A 10,891-nucleotide genomic window follows, 5' to 3' on the forward strand; every position below is an offset into this window, starting at 1 on the left:
TGGGATTAAATTCTGTAAAAGTTTAAAACCAATCCACTGGACTTGGTTTCCAAGGTTTGAAGACGTTTCGCCACCTCTACAGGAAGCTTTCTAAATTTAAATGTCTGGATCCGCAGTGAGTTTGAGTCTTATATAGACAAAGCCTTGTATCGCTTGGAAACAAGCAAATGGTAACCGATGAATGGGTCGTTAGTTCCATCGTTAGCCTGTAATATCTGAAACCTGTCTATGATTCTGAGGGTCGGTCTTTAAAAGGGGGGGGGGATTGCCTCTTGTAATATCTGAAACCTGTCTATGATAATCATAGACAGGTTTCAGATATTACAGGCTAACGATGGAACCGAACGACCCATTCATCGGTTACCATTTGCTTGTTTCCAAGCGATACAAGGCTTTGTCTATATAAGACTCAAACTCACTGCGGATCCAGACATTTGAATTCAGAAAGCTTCCTGGAGAGGTGGCGAAACGTCTTCAAATCTTGGAAACCAAGTCCAGTGGATATTTTTTTGAATTTTACGGAAAGATCTGAATTACTTTTTGTTTTTTTGTTCAATTGACTAGTTCTATAGGTGCTGCGTGTAGGGGGGGTCTTTTAGGTTGTGCCATTAATTCCTGCACCTGCAGAATCAAAGGAAAGCTGTTTGAGGCTCTGACCAAACAGGAGATTGGTTTCTTTGAAACTACAAAGACTGGTAAGATGCTAAATTGTTTTGCAGATTAAATACAAAAACATGAACATCTTAGTTTAAAATGGCTAAATTATAGAACTTTAACTGATTTTCTGTGCAGGTGAAATAATATCTAGATTATCTAAAGATGCTACTCTGATGGGAAAAACAGTGGGTCTGAATGTTAATGTGCTGCTGAGGACATTCTTGAAGACAATGGGGATGATTTTCTTAATGATGAGCCTGTCTTGGAAGCTCACATTACTTGTGTTGATGGAAACCCCTATAACAGGCCTTATGCGGAACATCTACGACACACACTACCAGGTAAGATCAAGAAATTACAAAATATAACTTCTGTTGTTGTAATGGTTTATTTTTCTTTACAGTTGAGCTAAAATCTTATAACTCAACTGTTCTGACATTGGTAGTTGGCAAGCATACATGATTTGACACTGTTCGTCACAAAACAGGCTTAAACTGGAAAGAATGCTGTTACATTTAATTAAGTTGCATGGAAACCCATCCTACTGCACACATTGCATGTCAGATGCTAATGAAATGGCCACCCCTTGTTCTTTTGGACTTTTGGAGCCTTTGCTGTGCATGGGCTATGTGATTGTAATTTTCAATCATAATGGGAGTGCTAATGTAATTTCTTGGGAATTAGTTCCATGAGTGAATTGTAAATGCTTGAAAGCTAAGACTGCAATCCTCCCGCTCTGGTCAGTAAAGGCTTTTCTTTTTCACAAAGATGGCTTCCTTTACTCCTCTTTCAAACCATCTGTCCTGTCTAAACTGCTAAATCTTGCCCAGAGTTACATTGTTAAATCCAATTAGTTATTATTGCTTAAAAAAAAATCATGTTAAACAGTTGAACTTACAAAATAAGTAAAGGGAACTAGATATTTTAGGTTGTGTTAACTAGAGCTTAATTTGCAGAGTATACTTTTACATTAGTTTAACCATCTAAAATAATCAAATTTTACAACCTTCATAACCTACTTATAACCTATTGGTTTTAAGTAGGTTATAAAGGTTAGGTTGTAAAGTATAACCTACTTAGGTTATACTTTACAACCTAATTTACTTTGTAACCTACTTTAGGAATACCGCTCGCTTATCTGAATATACTGCTCTTTTCCCTATCCATGATTATTTTTTTTGTTTTTTATGTTCCTGTATCTGTATTATCTGTATTTTCATCTCTTTTTATTTATCTTTTGTATTATTTGTAAAGTGACCTTGAGTGTCAAGAAAGGCGCTGCTAAATAAAATGTATTATTATTATTATTATACCTTATATCTTAGTTAAGACTACTCAGAATAAATAAAAAAATATGTACTCAATGATTGCATGAGAAATTTACTCTTTAGGCCATCCATCCATCATCGGTAGCTTAATCCATCAGGGTCACGATGGGGCTATGCCTACTTTTCAGATGTCTATGGGCAAAAGGCGGGTACACCCTCACAGTCAATCGCAGGGCAATACAGAGACATACAACAATACACAGTCATGTTCTTAGAGTGTGGTAGGAAGCCGGAGTACCCAGAGAGAACTCACACATGTACTAGAAGAACATGAAAACTCCATGCAACAAGAATAAAAACCAGGACCTTCTTGCTGCAAAGCAACAGTGCTACAAACTGTACCCCAGGGCATTGAAATTGAGCTGACATAGCATTTCTTGGTTATATTTCTTTGGCATAAAACCACTTTCGACTTAAAAAAAACGTGTTAAATGTCTCAATTATCTAAACATAAATCAGAAAATAAAGGAATGTTCACTTTAAATTCTAATTACTATGAATTTTTCGTCATTATGCAAGTTACCATTACTTTGGTTTATAGCTGTGCCTGTGTTTTCTTTTTGTTTTTTTTCAATAACTATTCATAATCTGGCCAAGTCAAATGTTGGGAATTGTTTTAATGTGTGTATAGCAAAGAGACGGAAGTGAAAAGAAAATCTGTGCAGATCTGCCCACCATGCCAAGTCAGAGCCTCTTTGTATGCAGTCAGTGTGACATGGAAAAAAATCTGATCGGAGATTGAAAGGTCGCATGCAACTGGTGTGTTCAGGCCTTTAGTTGTGAAAAATGGTTGGGGGAGCCTGACAAGAACACTTATCTCCAGGCAATGCAGTGTTAACAAAATGAAATGTTGATAATCACTTGCCCAGATTCAAATTAGATTTGTTTTTACAAACCAAAGGGGTAATTTTCATTCCTTAAATTAAAAAGTACAGAACTTATTTTTCCTGTGTTTAGATAAACCAACACTATGTATACGTCAAAAATGTAAGCTATGTTATTCCATGCTTCATGTCTCCCTCAGAGGTTGTCTCAGGCAATGCAGGACTCAATGGCTCGTGCGACTGAAGCTGTAAATGAAGTTGTGTTTGGAATTCGTTTAGTACGAAGTTTCAGCACAGAAAAGCATGAGGCAAATCGCTACAACAAACGCTTACTGGAAATACACACCTTCAAGACCCAGAGGGACACTGTGAGGGCTGTTTATGTGCTTGCATGGAGGGTAAGAAGCTTTCATTGATACTTTATATTTATTGCATCTCTATGAGTTCTATTGTTTTGAGGTGACTGGGAGCCTGCAATCATGGATTTGATTTTTGTTTTTGTAGGTAACAGGTTTGTGTATGGATGTCTTCATCTTATATTATGGCCGAATCTTCATTCAGAAAGGTCAGATGACTACAGGGCAACTGGTTTCTTTTATCATCTACCAGTCCAACCTGGGAAGGAATATCAGGGTGGGTGTTATATAAATTTTAAATTAAGATTAGAAACTTAATACAGTTAAAGAAAAGAACTGACTGTACATATATAGCACTTACTCAAATTTGGAGACTTAACCAAACCATTTTACACTACATTCACCCATTCACACAAAAACTGATGGTGCCAAGCTACAATGTAGTCTCTGTTGCCATGGGGCTCACTGACAGAAGAGAGGCTGCTGTACGCAGGTGCGTACGGATCGTCATCAGTAGGCAATGTGGGCAGCCTCCACCCACAGTCCAAAAACATGACTGTTAGGTTAATTAGCTTCTTTGAATTCTCCTTATGTGTTAGTGTATGAGTGAATGGTTGTTTGTCCTGTTCGTCTCTGTTGCCCTACAATGGACTGGGCAGGTTGTACCCTGCTGGAGAAAGGCTCCAGCACCCCTCGCAATCTCAGCTGGGACAAGTGTAATGGAAAATGTTTGGATGGATAGTGGTGAATTGGTGGGATATTTAATTAAAAATAATACCATTCATCTTGTCTCAATTAGGAATGATAACATACATAGAAAGGTTGAAGGGGCTGGTCATGCATGGCACTATTCAAGACTGAATGATTAAAACTCTGTTTTTTTTTTAGGTTTAAAGTAAACTTCTGACTTTTCTGTCATGTGTTTTTTTTATGACTAGAAGCAATATAAAAACTTTTATTATTTTAAAAATGCATATTTAACAATAATATCTTCACCATAAATTTTGTTTAACATGTAATATGATTTGCTGTTATTTTACAGACACTCACCTTTGTGTTTGGTAACATGCTGAACTCAGTTGTCGCTGCTGGGAAAGTGTTTGAGTACATGGACCGAAAACCTCTGGTCAGCACAGATGGAAAACTAAAACCCGATCAGCTGCAAGGAAAGATCAGTTATCAAAATCTAAGCTTTGCCTATCCATCTAACCTAAGCAAAATTGTGCTGCAGGTGAGAAAAATGTACTCAGGTTGATAAGTACCAGGGATAAAATGCCAGAAGAAGTAGCTTGTTCAAGCCTACACTTATCCTTAAACACTGAAAGCATCTCTGTGAATTTTCAGGACTTTAACTTGGAATTGGCGCCAGGTCAGATGACGGCTCTGGTTGGTCCATCTGGAGAAGGAAAAAGCACCTGTGTGAGTCTCCTGCAGAGATTATATGAGCCTCAGAAAGGAGAGATCTTATTGGATGGAGAACCACTAAAATCCTACGACCATCATTTCTTCCACAAGAAGGTTTTTTATCAATAATATTTGTTGGGTTCTGCTACTTACTGCAAGTGCAAAGGTTTCTGATTTAAAAATTGAAAATGCATTAAGAACTAAATATATTTCCTGTAAAGCACATGTTAACTTTTTATCCATACAGTCTGATGAGGCTTTGTGTAACAGATTGCAGTGGTGAGCCAGGAGCCCGTCCTCTTCTCTGGATCCATCAGAGATAACATCACCTACGGACTGACTGACTGCTCACAGGAGAGGATTGAGGAAGCCGCACGCAAAGCCAACGCCCATGACTTCATTAAAACACTGGAGAAAGGCTACGACACAGGTAAACCGGTCTGACCATATCTCTGTTCCTTTTACATGACTGAATGAAAAAAAAACTTTGATATTTGAGAGCATGTAGAGCATAGAAATAAAATGTGATCTCACAAATTAAAAACAGTGGGCAAGGCTCATGCAGGTAATTGTCAGGGAAATTTTCAAATTTGGCCATTTCTCTAATCCATTTTGACACAGCAATTGTCTATTAAAGGCATTTCTGCCAAACTTGGAACAACAGCTGCCATCAAACTAACAATGTAAAGGTAATAACTAGACAATTGTAAAGGATGGTATATGCTACTATATGTTAAAATAATTAAAGCAGTTGACTATATAACAATATATATGACTGTTTTTCAATGTTGTTGTGGTAATTGGAATTACATCAATTACCACAACACTCAGATTGGGTAAAAGAATCACCAACAAAACTCCTTGACTCCTGAGTGGTGTCACCAATATTAAGCCTGGTTGGGAGAGGCTGGCTGAACATAATAAATCAACTTGGTGACTTAAGTGTTACTGCCTTGATAAAACAGAGTTAAGGCTTGATTTGGCAAAGATATTGGGATAATCCCGACTTAATCCCTTGTCTTGTTTTAGTGAAATAGGCCTCTGATGATTTTGAGTTTGAATATTATCATGTTGTTAACTTGACAGAGGTGGGAGAGAGTGGAGGCCAGTTATCCAAGAGTGAGAGGCAGAGGATTGGGATCGCTCGAGCTCTGGTCAGAGAGCCGAAGGTTGTCATTCTGGATGAAATAACCAGCTCCCTGGATGCTGAGAGTGAAAACAAGGTTTGTAATAATTTGTAAAAATGTTATTTCCTCAGATAGACATAATAGCATTGATTTTTTTTTTTGCTAAACACAGTAATGAATGATTTGAAACAAAAACATTTCCGAGCTAACTTTTTTAAAATTCTGTTTATCTATCTGAAATAATGTTTAACCGTTAATTCTTTAGGTGTTTGGGATGTTCAGATTTCAGAACATCTAAGCAGTCATTAAGCAAATTATCACAGCAAAAATTACCTTTTTTTTCTCCTTAATGCCTTTCCAACATTGTTAAATATTATATGGAGTTACGTCTTTATTTGAAAACAAATTGAAAAAGGATACAGAGGCATGCAAACTAACTCATCTCTTACTATAATGAAATTTTCCCATTACTTTTAAATTAATATAATAAGGATAACTTTCTGTGTTGTGTAGCACAATCATTACTCTGAGCTTCTTTTTTTAACATTTTTGTACATTATAAAGAGAAATAAGATCAACTTTTTTTCTAAATACTTCTGAGATGCTTTGGAGGAAAACTCAACTGATATTTAACAACCAAAGTGTTCATTTGTCATGAACTGTACAGGTTCTTCAGGGCCTGGCAAGCTGCCCGAACCAGACCCTGCTGGTGATTGCTCACAGGCTGAAGACCATCGAGAAGGCGGATCAGATTGTTGTAATCAGAGGAGGTCAGGTTGAGGAGAAGGGGACTCACCAGGAGCTGATGGATCTGCAGGGGAGCTACCATAAACTGAGGAATGAGCTGTTTGATGAGGTTAACTCACCACAGTGAACTACTGAAAGTCATCTGTACCCAAACTATTGCCTGATGTAAAGAGAAAACTGTTTTCTATTCCTCCCGTCTCAGATATTTTTTGTACATAAACAATTCAGATATTTTTAAGAGATGTATTTTTTTAAAGCTAATGTTATAATGTATTCTGCAATGGAGTGGCGACCTGTCCAGGGTGTACCCCACCTCTCGCCCATAGACAGTTGGAGATAGGCACCAGCACCCCTCACCACCCTACTTGGGATAAGCGTGACAGAAAATGGATGGATGGATTTTTATGGATTTTGAAGATTGTTGATATAGATTTTGTTTGGGACATTTTATAAGCCTGGAACGCTACTCCAGACAAATTGAATTGAGAAAGCTATCTGGATGACTCCAATGATTTGTTTTTCAACTTTTTTGAATTGTTGATGTAATTATGAAATTAAGTGGTGTGTCTCAGATCTAATTTGGTGAAATATGTGCTGGGAAATTTTGTCAATGTTGTCATTATTAATTATATTTATTCTTTAGATAGAAAACTTTTAACCAGTCTCTCTGTATGATCTGATTGATTTGTCTTTGTAAACTGCATTTAGATAACGTGTTGTGAATTAGTACCGAAAAACTGAATTAAATTGAATTGCCATGGAGATGAATAATTTTGTGTTTTTTTTAGTACTGCTGTATTTAAATTATGCATACAGAAGGTAAAGAGGTTTTAATGGTGATCCTGAGTGTTTGAGTTTTATAGTCCGGTCTGACTTGGAAAGTCCCTGATTATCAACCTTGCTTCTTCTTTGGCACTAAACCAGGAATGAGGAAAATGTCTTTTGATTTGCATCATAACCTGCTGTGCCTACATCGGTTCAATCAAAACATGATCTCCCTCTATCGACAGATCCACCTCAGCTTTTTAAACAACTAACGCCATCTTAGTAAAACAACTGAGCTTCAACAAAATGGAGACCAGGATCACATGTTTCCATGGAAGGAGCTAGAAGTTACCAGTACATTAACTCAGTTTTATAAAACAATATTAGTTTAAGTTAGTTTTTGAGTAAGAATTACTTGTAGCAGGAGTTTCACTGCCCTGGGCTTTTCACCTTTATTCAAGTAGTATTTTTAAGTAGCACTGCTCTTGTTTGAGACAAATCACTGACCTCTTCATTCAACTTAAGTTACCAATACAGTTTATGTTAAAGTAATATTTATCAGGTACAATAAAAAAATATATATTGGCTAAAAGTAAAACATTCATCTTAATATAATGAAACTCTTTGCTTTTTAGCTAATTTGATGATTATAACAGATAATAAAAATCTTAGTGTTTCAGAAAAAATAAAAGTAAATAACTGGGAAGTCCTGGTGTCACATCCTAATCAGCTCCAAACCCAGTAGATGTTCTCTCAGTCTGGGTCAGCAGAGGAAACTATCAAAAATAAATTTTGCCTTCCTCATGTCCAGCTGCTACTGAACCAGAGGGAACATCAGAACTGTCTTTCTTGGTAAAAGGAGAAAAAAGGTGGACTGTTGGTTAATGGTCCAAAATCCTGTTTTCAGATTAGATCAAATGTTGTATTTCTTCTGGAAATAAATGTACCAGAGTCAGGAGAAACATCATTCTCTGTTCTATCTGATGTGATCTAAATTGTGGGTTTTATTAACCTCTAAATTTAATCATTAAAATTGCTATGAATAAAGGCTGGGAATATTTCACACTGTACATATTTATTCTTTATACAATAACGTTTTTATATCTAAAAACCTGGCATTAATTATTGGACTTAAATGTTCCTATATTTACACAAGCTTAATAGTTCCATTATAATTTTCTCTCTCTGAGCTGCTGTAATTTGAAGGTCAGGTATATAGATGAAATGTTTTAAATTATCACAGGAAGTGCTATGCTCTTACATAATGGATCTATTGCATGCCATAAATATTGGCCTCAAATTTGGTGCTCTGCAAGTAAAGCTTGATTAATTGATTGATTGATTGATTGATTGACTGATTGATTGTGGTCAAAAGATGAATAGATTTTAAATGTTTGTTTCTTCCTGGATATTATTTTTTAAAACACCAAAACTCCACACAATTATATATATATATATATATATATATATACATATATATATATATATATATATATATATATATATATATATATATATAACTTTTACTCAGGATTGGAGCTTTTCTACAAAATGTTTTTTTTTTGTTTTTTTTCAGTGTTTTTTTTGGAAAAATGAGTTTAAAACCCACTGTTAGAACATATAATATATTTCTTGTTAAAGTTCATTCTTTATCTTGAATTTGTTAAGATTTTAATTAAATGGTTACAATATTTGTGTGTCACGTCAAGTTACAGATATTTACAGGTTAATTTTAAACTAAAATGGGAAGATTTCGTTTTTCTGTGATTCTGACTTATTACACTGTGTTCCTAAAGCTTGTAAGTTGTGTAATTCATGAGAAAAGCTCTGTGTTAGAGTTTGGGGGTTTGTATGTACAGAGTTTCTTTCTGCATTGTGACTCATTTTGATTAGTGGATCCCATCGTCAATGATCTGCCTCCTAAATCTTAACCTAAACTAAGAAAACTACTATGCATATTGATCCATTTGAAGTTATACTAAAATAAATTCAGAAAATAGTAAAACCCCTGCCTGTTTATCGAAGCTTATTCAGGTATGCAGCACCATATCGCTGCACATTGAAACCAAACAGTTTCTATATTCATGGGTTGGGCTTCATGCCCTGATCTGACCTGCAGAGTCATTTACTGTAAACACTGTGTTTCCTCGTTCACTGAGGCTGTTTGGAAGGTTGGCTAAGTTTGTGCCATAAACAGCTGTAGTGTTATGAACACCATCTCCCTGTATCGACTGTGATAAAGGCGATCTTTGGTAATGTTTGATGCCAAGCCGTTTAAAATAATAACAGTTCAAAACATGGAGAAAAAAGTCCAGTTTCCCCAGGGCTAAACTTTATTGTCTGATAACAATAACTGATAACAATTGACTGGTTTATAAGTTTTATTAACTTAACTTAATTTTATTAACATTCTATTTTTCAGCTCCATTACTCTTCTCATGCTGTTTATATATATTAAAAATCATCTGCATTTTATTTTAAAATGCTTCTAATAAATAATTTTATTATGATTTGGGATTCAGAAAATACTGAAACAAATCTCAGTGTTTATTCTGTGTACAGTTGCATATTAAAGGATTTATTTTATTTCTAATCTTTGTGATTTTAACAACATCCCTTCCCTAAGGTCACAATACTAAGACCAGGTTCTCCTGTGAGGTTAAAATGTCTTCTTTGTTTTAAAATCTTTAAGCTATTATAAAAGCTCCTCATCTAGTGAAAAGGAGCTGCTCTGAGTTTAGATCATAGTCCCTGGATAAGCAGGGTTTCTTTTAAGCTCAGTGACTCGTTGTTTTTCTTGGCTGCTTCCCATCAGCAGTCGCTGCCATCTGCAGGTATAAAAAAGGCAGAAAGGTAATCTGCCTATCAGCCGCCATCTTTACCTGACAGTTTCACATTTCAACCTCAAAATGGCAAACATGCAAAATAGAGTCAACCTATTTGAATTCTTGGAGTTTTACTTTCTTTTTACTTTCTTTTTTCTTTTTTTTTTGTTATTCACCTTCAACAAAGATGAAGTCAAAGTGGAAAGTCTGTGTGGGTAAAATAAGTGCACCCTGGCTGCTTCCTCTTGATTTATGAGGGGAAATTAGTGAACTGGTCCTGATGATTAAATAATCTGGTTCTGATCAGTGTAAGGAGTTTTATAAACAAAGAAGTTAAGACAGTTCTGGTGTATGCAGCTGTGTGTTAGTGGAAAGATACCAGCAATAGCATTAGAGAGGCAACTGTAAAACAAGTAGATCTTCTTAGATGGATGTCCAGGTAAAATCATCCGAAGATCATGTGAGGCTATTTTTTTAGAAAAAATGCAAAACTCCACTTGTCTTTATAGTCTTAGTCCATATGTTCATGTTCATGACATGAAAGTTAAGAAGCCTGAAGTTGTTAAGAAGTTAACAGTTTCTTTTTCAGAAAACAATCAGGAAGGAGGATCTAGACCTCAAGAAAATAATTAACAACACAACAATGATCTTCAACACAACAGAAAATCTACCACATAATAGTTCACCCTGAAAATTATTCCTGTGTTGGAATGCCCTAGTCAAAGTCCAGACTTTAACCAGACTTAAAGGCTGGGAGGAACTTAAGAGCTGAGCAGACATAAATCTTTGCCAACCTAAATGAAATAATGCTACTTTTATTAAGACATTGGACTTATGCTCCTCCACAACAATGTCACT

The 10,891-nt window shown here is 35.7% G+C and overlaps 1 pseudogene; it reads left to right on the forward strand.

The window, feature by feature from the left end:
• The window catches only part of LOC107103721, a 7,560-nt pseudogene extending 990 nt beyond the window's left edge, over positions 1 to 6,570 (forward strand).
• Positions 6,571 to 10,891: the final 4,321 nt, after the last annotated feature.

The sequence above is a fragment of the Cyprinodon variegatus genome, unplaced genomic scaffold, assembly GCF_000732505.1.
Source record: "Cyprinodon variegatus isolate N-32 unplaced genomic scaffold, C_variegatus-1.0 Scaffold1513, whole genome shotgun sequence".
Lineage (NCBI taxonomy): Eukaryota > Metazoa > Chordata > Actinopteri > Cyprinodontiformes > Cyprinodontidae > Cyprinodon > Cyprinodon variegatus.